General features: G+C 37.7%; 1 protein-coding gene across 1 annotated transcript in view; it reads right to left on the reverse strand.

Annotated features, from left to right (window-relative positions):
- The window catches only part of EPHA5 (EPH receptor A5), a 260,679-nt gene that overhangs the window by 185,926 nt on the left and 63,582 nt on the right, over window positions 1-11,171 (reverse strand). The window lies entirely within an intron of this gene.

The raw sequence follows: 11,171 nt of genomic DNA on the forward strand, positions 1-11,171 counted from the left end.
ATCTTCCTAAAATGTTTTACTTGTTAACGTTACACGAGTATGGCTACCACCAGAAACATTATTCCGTATTATTTCTGATACGTCAAAGTCAATTTCCTTTCCTTGTTTCACCAACTTTCTCTTTTCGAAATTCGAAAATAAAGATAGTCACAAAAAATGTGCTCATTTGTGCTGTACATTCATTTGGTGCACAAAGGGTAAAGATCGTATTTTGTATTCTGCTACAGATATAAACATCAGCTCATCGATCCAACCATCCATCCATATAATGACACTGGCTATTACATGTCTCTGTTTCCACATAAAATGCAGATGTATCTATGTATGCTATTTCAGTAATGTTTAATCTTTTTGAGAGAGCCAGCATTGTATTGGTTAGTAATATGTGCTCAACCTTTTAGCGCTGATTAGGTCCTAAAAAAAGAGCATCTGTTAACGCATACACTTGGATTTCTGTTATTCTGCCTATGCCTTGGTAATAGACTCTGCACACTATCAATAATTATTTTTGTTGAAATAATGTCATCATGCTTGACCTGTTCCCTACAATGAATAAGGCAACAAAGAAAGGGGAAAGTAACCAGCTAATCCAATACAAATCCCGAGATAGGCTTCTATTAAAATGTAGACAGCCACTGGAGAAGAAAAAGAGGAGACTGAGCTAACTGATAATTTGCCAAGACTGCTTATCTCCTTAAATTCAACAGGGAAGACGTGCACAATCATATTCTGGCACAAGTTCATGAATTCTGCATACGTTTATTATTGTCTCCTAATCTGATCTTTGTCTTCTGCACCACAATGCATACAACCATCCCTTATTTATTTTCTGATTAGCAGAACCTGATTTTAAAAAAAAAATACCCCAAGGATATAATTCCCTTATCCATTTGGGAGAGACAGAAGAACAGTATACGCCGATTGATGGATAAATTTGGCTTGCTGGCTTCTTTTTTTCCTTTGTTTAACTACTTAAATAAGATGAATGTATAAAAGAAGATGAATATATTGCTTTAAAAATACTCAAATCATATATTCCTGGGTTATATACTGTAGACAACTGTAAACATAGACAACAATTTATTCCTTTTATATTTATTATTTTATATATATTTTCTTCCCTCCTGTTTATTTAGGGTGTGTGATTGGTGTGGTCACTTGGCTAAGGGCTCAAGGACTCCCAGTCATTTGAGGGTTGGGGTAATTATTTTACTATTTTGGACTAGGATACTGGGTATTTCACGGTCCTATTTAGGAGAATGGGTGGATAGGAGGTCATTTAACTATTATGTCAAGTGTGATTGGACATCCTCTTTCAGTCCTGTATAACAATAGCCAGAAAATAAAAGTTAAGTAAAAGTTAAGTTTCAGTAGTCAGCCTTAAGCCCTGCTGGTAAACAAAATTTAATTTATGAACTCCTGAATGTGACTCGTTTTCCTTTCTGCACTATTTATGAATACTAGCAAATTATGGAACATTCAAAGAATTTGATTGGATGCGTGTGCGGCACTCACCTCGCATGCACATTTCAACCTTGGATGAGAAGACAATGAAGAGACACCTGGCAGAGAAGAGGAGAAGCGGGCTGCAGCACTGCGTAAATCTCAGTGCTTTTTTCCTTTTTTTTATTTAAGTTCCCCCGACCTCCAATCTAAATAGTGAGGAGACACCATAATGTTCGGAATACATATTTGTATTCCTAATGTGATAGAGTTTCTTTAAAACTGAGTATTATTGTATACTTTAAAATTATGCTGTTACATCAATTATAACTTGTTCTCTCACCAAGCACCTTTAACATTACATTTTATTGTATTTTTTGCATGTATCTCAAATAATGGTACTATTTTTATAGTACCAGTAGGATGAATGGCTAAACATACCATGCTGGAATTAAAACCAGAAATGCTGAGTTTTGAGCAGGTGCTACAGCCAAACCAATTGAGCTAATACAATGGCTGATCTGTTACAAGATACCTGTTCTGTAAGACAAGACTAGGTCTCAGTGGAATTGAGAAGCATCAGAATCCTCACAACGAGTCAGCCATATTGGTGCTCCCAATTACAATATAAAAGAGGATGCAAACCCATAAACAGCCCTTAAGAATGCACTTTGTAGGTACTCAGTTCTCTGAAATATGATTCTCTTTATAATACATACACAGCTACTGCTTAGTTCTCAGTACCAGGTTAGCGAGCAAGGAATCGTATTGTATGTTGATACTTCCTCTACTTGCGAATGGTTTGCGAAAGGGTTAATTCAGTATGTGTCATAAGATTTTTTTTTTATGTTTATATGAATGGAAATACAAAAGGCCATTGTTCGAGCGTCGAAAGATTAGAAAAGTATAAATGAGAGCTTCATCATTCTGTTGTAATAATAAAAAAGAACACATCGCTACATGAAAAATTACATTTTTGTTAAGGTGACAGAACTGAGACAATTATCTCACTACTGCCTGTATACAACATAATCTTTCAGAAGAATTTATTGCATAATTTTGAATCCCCACAAAGTACAGATTGAAATGGAAGTCATAATTTAGGTGTAAGGAAGGATAAAATATGTTGTTCTGCATTTACCGTGTGCTAAATATTCCTCTGAGTCTATGATAGCAACACCAAGCAAAAAACAAATGCAATTCAACTGTCTGGTCTTCAAACATTTATGAAAGCATTATTTTTAAGTCATTGGTTTCTCAGTAAGGCAGGGGTAGAAAGCTAGATTGAAGCAGTTGGAAAACACTCAACTAAAATGTGTAAATATGGAGAATAAAGATAGAACACAAGATCGAATAGAGAAAAACTGAAATATTCTCAGGGATTTTTTAGAATAAATTTATACACATGTATCTAAAATTATATTTTCTAAATATTATGATCATCATATTTTTTCCTGAAAATGCTAAATTATTATACATTATTTTTACAATTAATTTTTATTTTACATTTCTCTGCCACAGTTACTCTTGAATGAAAACTTGCTTTTTTTTAAATATCAATATTCAGTGATTTATTTATTAAAGAGTTCATTCTGGTCATTTTTTTCTGTTTGCTGTCAATTCGCTTATCACAAAAGCCAATACAGCTTCTTAAATGGAAGTCATATGGGTAGTCAAACCAGCTGTTTGGCCGAATGCCACATGAATACTAAGTACATTTCCTTTAACCTTTTAAAGAAGCCAAGAAACAGAATTATTGAATAAACTAAAGTGTGCAATGAAAGTAAATAAATGAATACAAATGTGTGTTAAAATAGGGGAGTGGGAAGCACAGGGTACTGAAAACTCCTCATCAGAGTATATAAACTCAGTGGAGAAGAATGTTCCCCTAATTGAGCTCTCAAACAACCCTACCCCGAATAAAATTATAACCACCCTGATAATAGTAAATTTGATATACACTTTTTTTCCACTCCAATTTCTATCCATTGGTCATGTTAAATTCTGCTTTTAGTGAATTTAGTTGAGTACACTTTATTATTGCTTTAGGTTGTGCGCTGGTTTCTAGCAAGGTTTCCAATCAAGGAGAAATCTGGATCTTGCAATCCAAAAAAATCTGATTTTCTACCAATTGCCAGACTACTACAGCCTTACATCAGTATGCAACTTTTCGACCCTAGACTTTTCAATCAAGCTCTGATGAGTCAGACATATTCATTTGCTGCTCCCCATCTCAATAGCTATTTCTGAAGGGCTAGACTTTTATGATCCTTTTCCTTATAAATTTGGAGATATTCTCCTTTTGAAACTCTTACTAGGACTTAACTCTCTCTTAAGTGACAGATAATTTCCAAGAGACACACTTACTGCCCATATCTCTGCATTGCTCAAACAGGGTTTGTGCACCAACTATTGCCTAATTACTTTACTAAATGCTGATTTGAGACTCTATGCTAAAGTTCTACCTATACACATTGGGCAGAAGAAAGACAATACTACTTGTGTGCATAAAATTGGTACGTCGATTTAGATGACTATTCCTCTTCTAATCCAGAAAAGGCTTTTGACCAGGTGGACTGTAACTTTATTGTACTTACCCTCAAGCACATGGGGTTTGGCCCTAACAACCGTAGCCAGATTGATGCCCTTTGCACTGTCCCAATGCCCAGGTCACAGTTAACGGGTCTCTCTCCAAATCCTTTGGAATTTTTAATCAAAGACTCTCTACCTCACATGAACACTTGCACAAAGGCATTTCCATTATATATAAAATTTTACTAACTTCTCATCCAACAAAACCAGAAAATCTTTGACACTAGAAATTATTTCCTCCATACCAACATCTAAATATAAATAACAAAACAAAAACACATGCACATTAATGAAGTAACCCTTACATGCAGGAAAGTTGCTTGTATCTCCTCTCTGGAAGACGTCAGTCGTTCCCACCCACCAGCAATGAATCACCAGTAAAGGAGTCAGATTACATGAATACATCACAGCTTTCCATCAGAGCTGCTCAGCTCCAACTGGTATAAGCTGGTACCCCTGGAGCAAATTTAACTCCCGCACCTCAACCACTTAAGTTTAGCAACTTTCATTTGTCTCCTACCCATAGATTACCGTTATGGCCCACCATAGCTACTCTTATCCTTAACGTTGCCCCTGTTCCCCTAATATTTGCTTTCTTGCTCTTTTGCTGTAACATTACTCTTTTTAATTATCTCTCTTTATCTGTTATTTTCCTACTTGATCTATTTGTTTATTTGCTTTCTTGTGAAACTCACCTGGTGATCTACATTATAAATTATTTTGCATGAGGCTGTATTGTTTGTTACTATTGTGTCGACTTTTTGTCTCAAAGAAAACCAGAATTCCATATATATTGCAAGTCTATACTTATTTTGTTACATATTTTTCAATACCTTCTATTATTTCTGTGCAATTTAATTTCTTAAATTATATAAATAAAAACTGTAAAAAATATATCCTTTTCTTCCGGAGAGTGAAATATAAGATCCATCCTTTCATTTTGTCCTTTTATGTTGTTTCCCCTTTGTTCATACCATGTTTTACAGCTGTTATAACGTAGAATCTAAATTGTTCTTATTTTTTTTATTTTCTAGAATGCCCTGACTGCACAGATTTCAGCCAGCAACCATGTGGCCGTATCTGTTAAAGCACAGTCTAACTTATTTTGGTGAAAAGAGTAGCATGTTTATCTCCTACAGATTAAGTTCTGGTTATCTGACACACAATCTGTAATGTTTCAGCTTTAATAGAAGTGATAGATATTAATAGCCCCAATTCAACCTGGTTCTAAAATGTAAATTTGCTATTTGGTTCTAAAGTTATGATCATTTGTTCAAATATGGCAACAAAATTGTTTTAAATATGTTTATTAGTATCATGTCTTGAGTTCTCTTATCGGACAGATTGTTATGAAAGCAAACAGTTGCCTGCGCAGAGGCTAAGGTATCGGTTCAAAACGGTCAATGCAAAATAACACTTGCGCAGAGGCGAATTAGTCAGTACATATAAACATATATAAACTTTGCGGGAATGCATTTGTACATATTTTAGCACAGACTGCGCATAAGGAGCAGATTTATTATGTTACGCTAGCTGCTCGTGTGCGTGAGGCTTCATGGTTATGTATCTTATAACCGCGCTTTGCGTGCTTAAACACATGCACGCCTTAATGATAATTTAAAGAGAACTAATAGCGCAAAAAACTGTATGCATGGTATACAAGCTTAGATTAAGGTATCGGTTCAAAAGGGGCAATGCAGAATATCACCTGCGCTTAGGCGCGTTAGGCAGTACATATAAACATATATAAACTTTGCAGGAATGCATTGGTACATATTTCAGCACGGACTGCGCATAAGGAACAGATTAATTATGTTACGCTAGCTGCTCGTGAGCGTGAGGCTTCATGGTTATGTATCTTGTAGCCGCGCTTTGTGGGCTTAAACATATATAGCCTTAATAACAATTTAAAGAAATCTAATAGCGCAGAGAAACTGTAAGTAATCTCTAGTCTTATACGTAGTTAACATGTAGCATAGAAATTAAACCAACACTAATGCAGCATGTGTATAAAAAGTAATTGTAGTTGGCCTGCGAGATAGGTGGCAGCCATCTAGTGGAGCTTATGCAATACTGGGTACTTTGATGCAGATAACGCTCCCATACCATCCTTGCATATTTATAGCGAAAATATACAGGGCAATCATAATGAATGGCATAAAAGAGAAAAGAAAAGAGAAAAGAAATAAAAACTAAACAACCAAGATGACTATAGCCTAGAACTCTGTGGTGATCAGATTAGGGCCGTCCATGACACAGCTACCGTGTGACCCCAGTGTGCCGGGTCTCCATCCGTCCTCCCCGTTCCAGACTCCACCGGCAAGGCTTTTCGTGGCCCTGTGGGCACTCAGAGGCAGAGGCTGTTCGCAGGACCCCCACACCGAGAAACATCCGCCTCCTGCACCTCCCCAGCACCTCTCAAGCCTCAGCGGAGTGTGTGCCCCCCCAGCCCTTCTGGTGCCGGCCACATACTTGGGGGGGGGTGCGCGCCTCCACAGGCCACCGGTCCGCCGGAAAGGCCCACACAACCCCGGTCCACCGGGCTCGCAGCACCCGAGGCAGGTCCAGTCGAGGACCACCACAGACTCGGCCGGTCAGGGCTCCCACTCCTCCAGTGGGCCGTCAGTCGGGGGAGTCCATCAGGGTGCCAGCAGCATCTTTGGCCACCCGCGCTGTTCAGGTTAGCGCCTCCTCTTTACCCGGGAGTAGGCAAATGTGCGGTTGTGGTGAGTTTGTAGTCGGTAGAGTCCGGCTGCACCTGAGTCCTTATCCCCTGTCATCTTAGTCTCTGTCCGGGGGCTTCCTCATACCTCTTCCGCCTCGTTAGCTGGCGGGCTCCTTGTCGGCAGCCTTTGCCAGTCCAGGAGGTTGATCTGGGCCCAGCACGGAACTTCCGTCTCGGCCCGTGTCCCCTCCATGAGGCCGGGATTACCCCCACCCGCCGGGGGGTGGGAGCGGGGCCGCGCCCCGAGCCAGCAGCATCTGCCGCCAGGGTAGTGTTCAGCTTTGTGGCTATTTCTTGACGCGGGGGATCGGCATGCGTACTGACCGACTCGTGGTCGTCCGAGTCTGGGCTTGCGGCCGTGGGTAGGCCTTGAAGGACGTTTGCGGTGCTTCCAGCCTGCTTTCAGGTTCTGTTTGGTAGCATCTTAAAGCTGGTGGTTTCCTACGCCCTGTTTCAGCGGGTAATTAGATCTTTGTGCCTTCTGTGGGAATTATAAAGCCTTTTGTTTGTAGAGGCCTGGAGCCACTGTAGTTTGCTTCCAGGCAGCTCGGCGGCCGGCCCCGCCCCCTCAAAAATATGGCAACAAAATTGCATTAATGTTGTCATGATGAATACAGATGTGGTTTATACCCATGCAACTCACTGGCATTAAAGGAACACTGCAGTCATTGTTTGATCTCTTTGAATCGGTTATAGTGCCTGGAGTTCCCTGACACTATCCCTCCATTCAATGATAAACCACTTTAAGGCAGTTTAACACTAAGTGATGGTTCCTGACAACCAACAGACCGGCCCCTTTTGGTGGTGGGGCAGAGATTTCACACTTCCAGGCTTGTAGTCATACCCATTCATACCATCAGTTGGAGCTGTTATAGGCTAAAATCAGTCAGCTGACACACTCAGCCAATCACAGCTGCCGACTGCTGCTCAGGCTAATACTTCCTTATTAGTCAAAGCAACACTGAGAGGATAGGGCCGCTGGAGACTCTCATTTAGAATTTAAACCTAAAAACATTAAAAACTGTTTAATGCTGAATGAAATGATGCTACCAAGGGACTCCAGAAACTATAACCAGTTTACTGAGATGAAGCACTCACAGTACCTACAGTGTCTCTTTAATTTAACCTGATGTGCCAATCACATTGTCTAACTTTAGTATTGCTGATTGTTTTAGAGTCAATGACTAGGTTACGAGTAGGGTAATATTTATAGCTAGGGTTGCACTAAGGGTTACAGTTTTCCCAAGAGTAGTGAAAGATACACTCTCTGCAATTTCTATTTGCTGCTTTCACCATTAAATGGACACTCCACTGCTAAACATTTAATTATGATTTTTTAAATTGGGGTATATTTAAAACAGCTTGCAAAAGCTGCATTCTCTTGCTCCAACGCAGCTCAATGAGACGTCTTTGCAAGGCAGTTGCTCTGGGCACTTGCTGCCACTTGAGTTAAGCTCCACTGAGCTAAACAACCAGGAAGTAGCAGGACCAGTTGTCTGATTGACAGCCGGGGGGGGGTGTAACCAGGTTAATTTATTAAAGGGCCAATTTCTATTAAATCTGCAATTTTTATAGAATGAAAAATAGGACACAATCTTCACACATTAAGCTTTCCAGCAAACTTTAGGGGTCTGGACTGGAATGTCACTTTAATTCAGCTCCTCTCCTGAAAATGATATGCTGAAGGAGTAGGTGGAGAGATAAAATGTAATTCTTTCTGTCTCCTCAGCTCCTCTCATCCGATATCTGTACTGTGAATGGAGCTGAATCTAAACACCATGAGCTACAAATAGCAGCTGTAGCCAAGGAACATAACACCCATTAATCTTGGGCATGCTGGGCAATGTATGTCTCAGCACTGCCCTGAAATTGGAGCCCTGCTATGCACAGTGTCAGTCAAACTAACAAACTGATACTAATAAATGTATGACGTAATTTACCATGCACTACGAAATCTGAAAACGTGATCTGCCTGTTGAAATAATGGGCAGCAAATGTTGTATATATATATATATATATATATATATATATATATATATATATTGTTGTTTTTTTCAATTTAATTTAATTTTATATTAATGTCATTTAGTGAACTTTTTATGTAGCTGAGGCAATGTCCCCTAACATTATTGCCCATTCAATATTAGCATTTTAACATCTGCTTGTCCTTCAGAAGGATTATGCGTCGAGTGTACGTGTAATATCACAAACGGGTATAATGAGACTCTCACACAAGCTCTTAACGCGTGGTGAGGAGTTGTTCTGTCACTTTAACTCTAATGATTTGTGCTTGGTATGTTTTGACAATAGATGCCAATTACCAGCCTGCCAGCATTAAAACACAGTCTTACAGCACTGCATATGTCTTTAACAAAGTGTGAGCCAGTGCCTGTCATTGCCTTTGTCTTGCTAACATTTAAACTTAAAGCAGGCTTAAAATCAATTGCCTCCAGCTCAGTTTCCACATTTCAGAACCAATTTTTTGCCACTTGTTGTTTGAGGAAGCAAAATGTATTTTTGCTGTCTTTGAATGTTGGTATCAAGCTATTTGCACTTTGATTTATTCATTGAAAATGCATTGCTTTACTTACTGCATTATTTATTAATTTAATTTATTTTTTTTCAAACTGAAGAACATTTGATATATATTTTTTTAAAACCTGCATAAGATCCAGTATTTATCTTTCTTTTTATGCAGTCTTACAGGCACCTACACTCATTTTTACTTTAATATCATTTAAAAATAAAAATAAATGCTTATTTGGTATTAACTCAGAATTAGTAATAAATGTATAACTTAATACAGTACACATACAGAACAATTCAGTGTAATAATAAAAATTGATTCTAGCACTTTTTACATTGTAACTGAGTTCTTGAGTTTCTTCTGAGTTTCAAACATAAATATTATTGTAGAAAAATATATTTATTCCATTTTTAAATGAATTGCATAAACATGTGTTTAAGCTTGATATATTAACCAATGCCTGCACTGGAACATTAATGAAGTAATGTGATAGGCTAGAACAAACCCGACAATTACCGTGGTCAATTTTTCAAGTAATTGTGTCATTTGCTCTGAAATATTTTTTACCATGTGTTACATACAGTAGTAGTGTTAAAATATATGGTTAATTAAAATGGTCAAAAACCCTACTTATGAAACATGTTCTGGACAGAAGCTTACTACAAATATATTAGAATATAAAAAATATCTATAAGTGCCTATACTTCCTGAATATAGTATACGCAGATACACCTAACATCTGTACTATAGAGGGCATTACTGATTGCTATTATGGTGTGCAAACAAATTCTGTAAAGTGATCAATGTGCTCAAAGGTCTCTCCACTTCCTGCCCCTTCCCTGACTGGCGTTATGCATTCATACAATATGACCAACCACAAAATACCTAAATATGTAGCCATTTGATTACCAACACCCTCCACAGTAAAATAATAAACAAAACAAAAAAGAAAACAAAATGAAAGGCACAATGACAGTAAACATAAAAAGTGTTACATCACTCAAAAAAGTATATTAAATGTACTACTCTATGATATGGTTTTTTTTTCCATTTCTTGAATTCAAATGTTTTGGTGATTCACAGCTTTTTTATATACTGTCATTCCAGCTTTGATTTATTTTTATTTTTTGCATAAAATATTACCTACAAAGGGAGCTTTAGAATGTGGAAACCGACAAGGAGCTGCCAAAGACGAAAAAAAAAAAAAAAGACTGGAAAGTCACCTTGATGTGGCAGGAGAGCTTACACTTAAATGGCCATTGGAGTGATCCAGTTATTTAAACATGCATAAGGACTTGGGATAGTGTACAAGTAACTATTTTCTTTGTTTTTTACTGGAGAGGTAAGTTGGCCATTATGAGGGTAATTTAATTTTGCATTAACATAACTGCACACAAAGTTGGGAGGGAAGGGGTTAAACAACAATACCATAAGCGCTTTATTGATTTTAATTAATCAGAAAATATTTTCCAAATATTCAATTTATCCCCCCAAAAAAACACAAGCACTGCCTCTACTTTATTCAAATGCAATTTCTAAAACATCTTTGTTTTGCATGACTTGTGTCTGGCAAGGAAGAAACATTTTTATTTTGGTTTGCAATTTACATAGAATTAAGACACTTTAACTAATCCCTGTTGCTTTCCTAAGTCGAATGTGTTCAGATAATATGGAGAATATGTTTTCTTTTTAATTTTTCAATAAGGTATAAAACACTTAGCTAGAATCATTTCTCCTGGGAGTGTGCGTCTTAAATTCTAATCCTATTATTATTTGCTAACTTACTATTTAATTTGAAGCAAACACAGATTTAAGTCAATATTAACTTACATGATTCAGGTAGCTGGGGACTGGAAAGATGCTTAGCGGGCGGCTATCATAACA

Source organism: Pelobates fuscus, chromosome 6, assembly GCF_036172605.1.
Source record: "Pelobates fuscus isolate aPelFus1 chromosome 6, aPelFus1.pri, whole genome shotgun sequence".
NCBI classification, from domain to species: domain Eukaryota; kingdom Metazoa; phylum Chordata; class Amphibia; order Anura; family Pelobatidae; genus Pelobates; species Pelobates fuscus.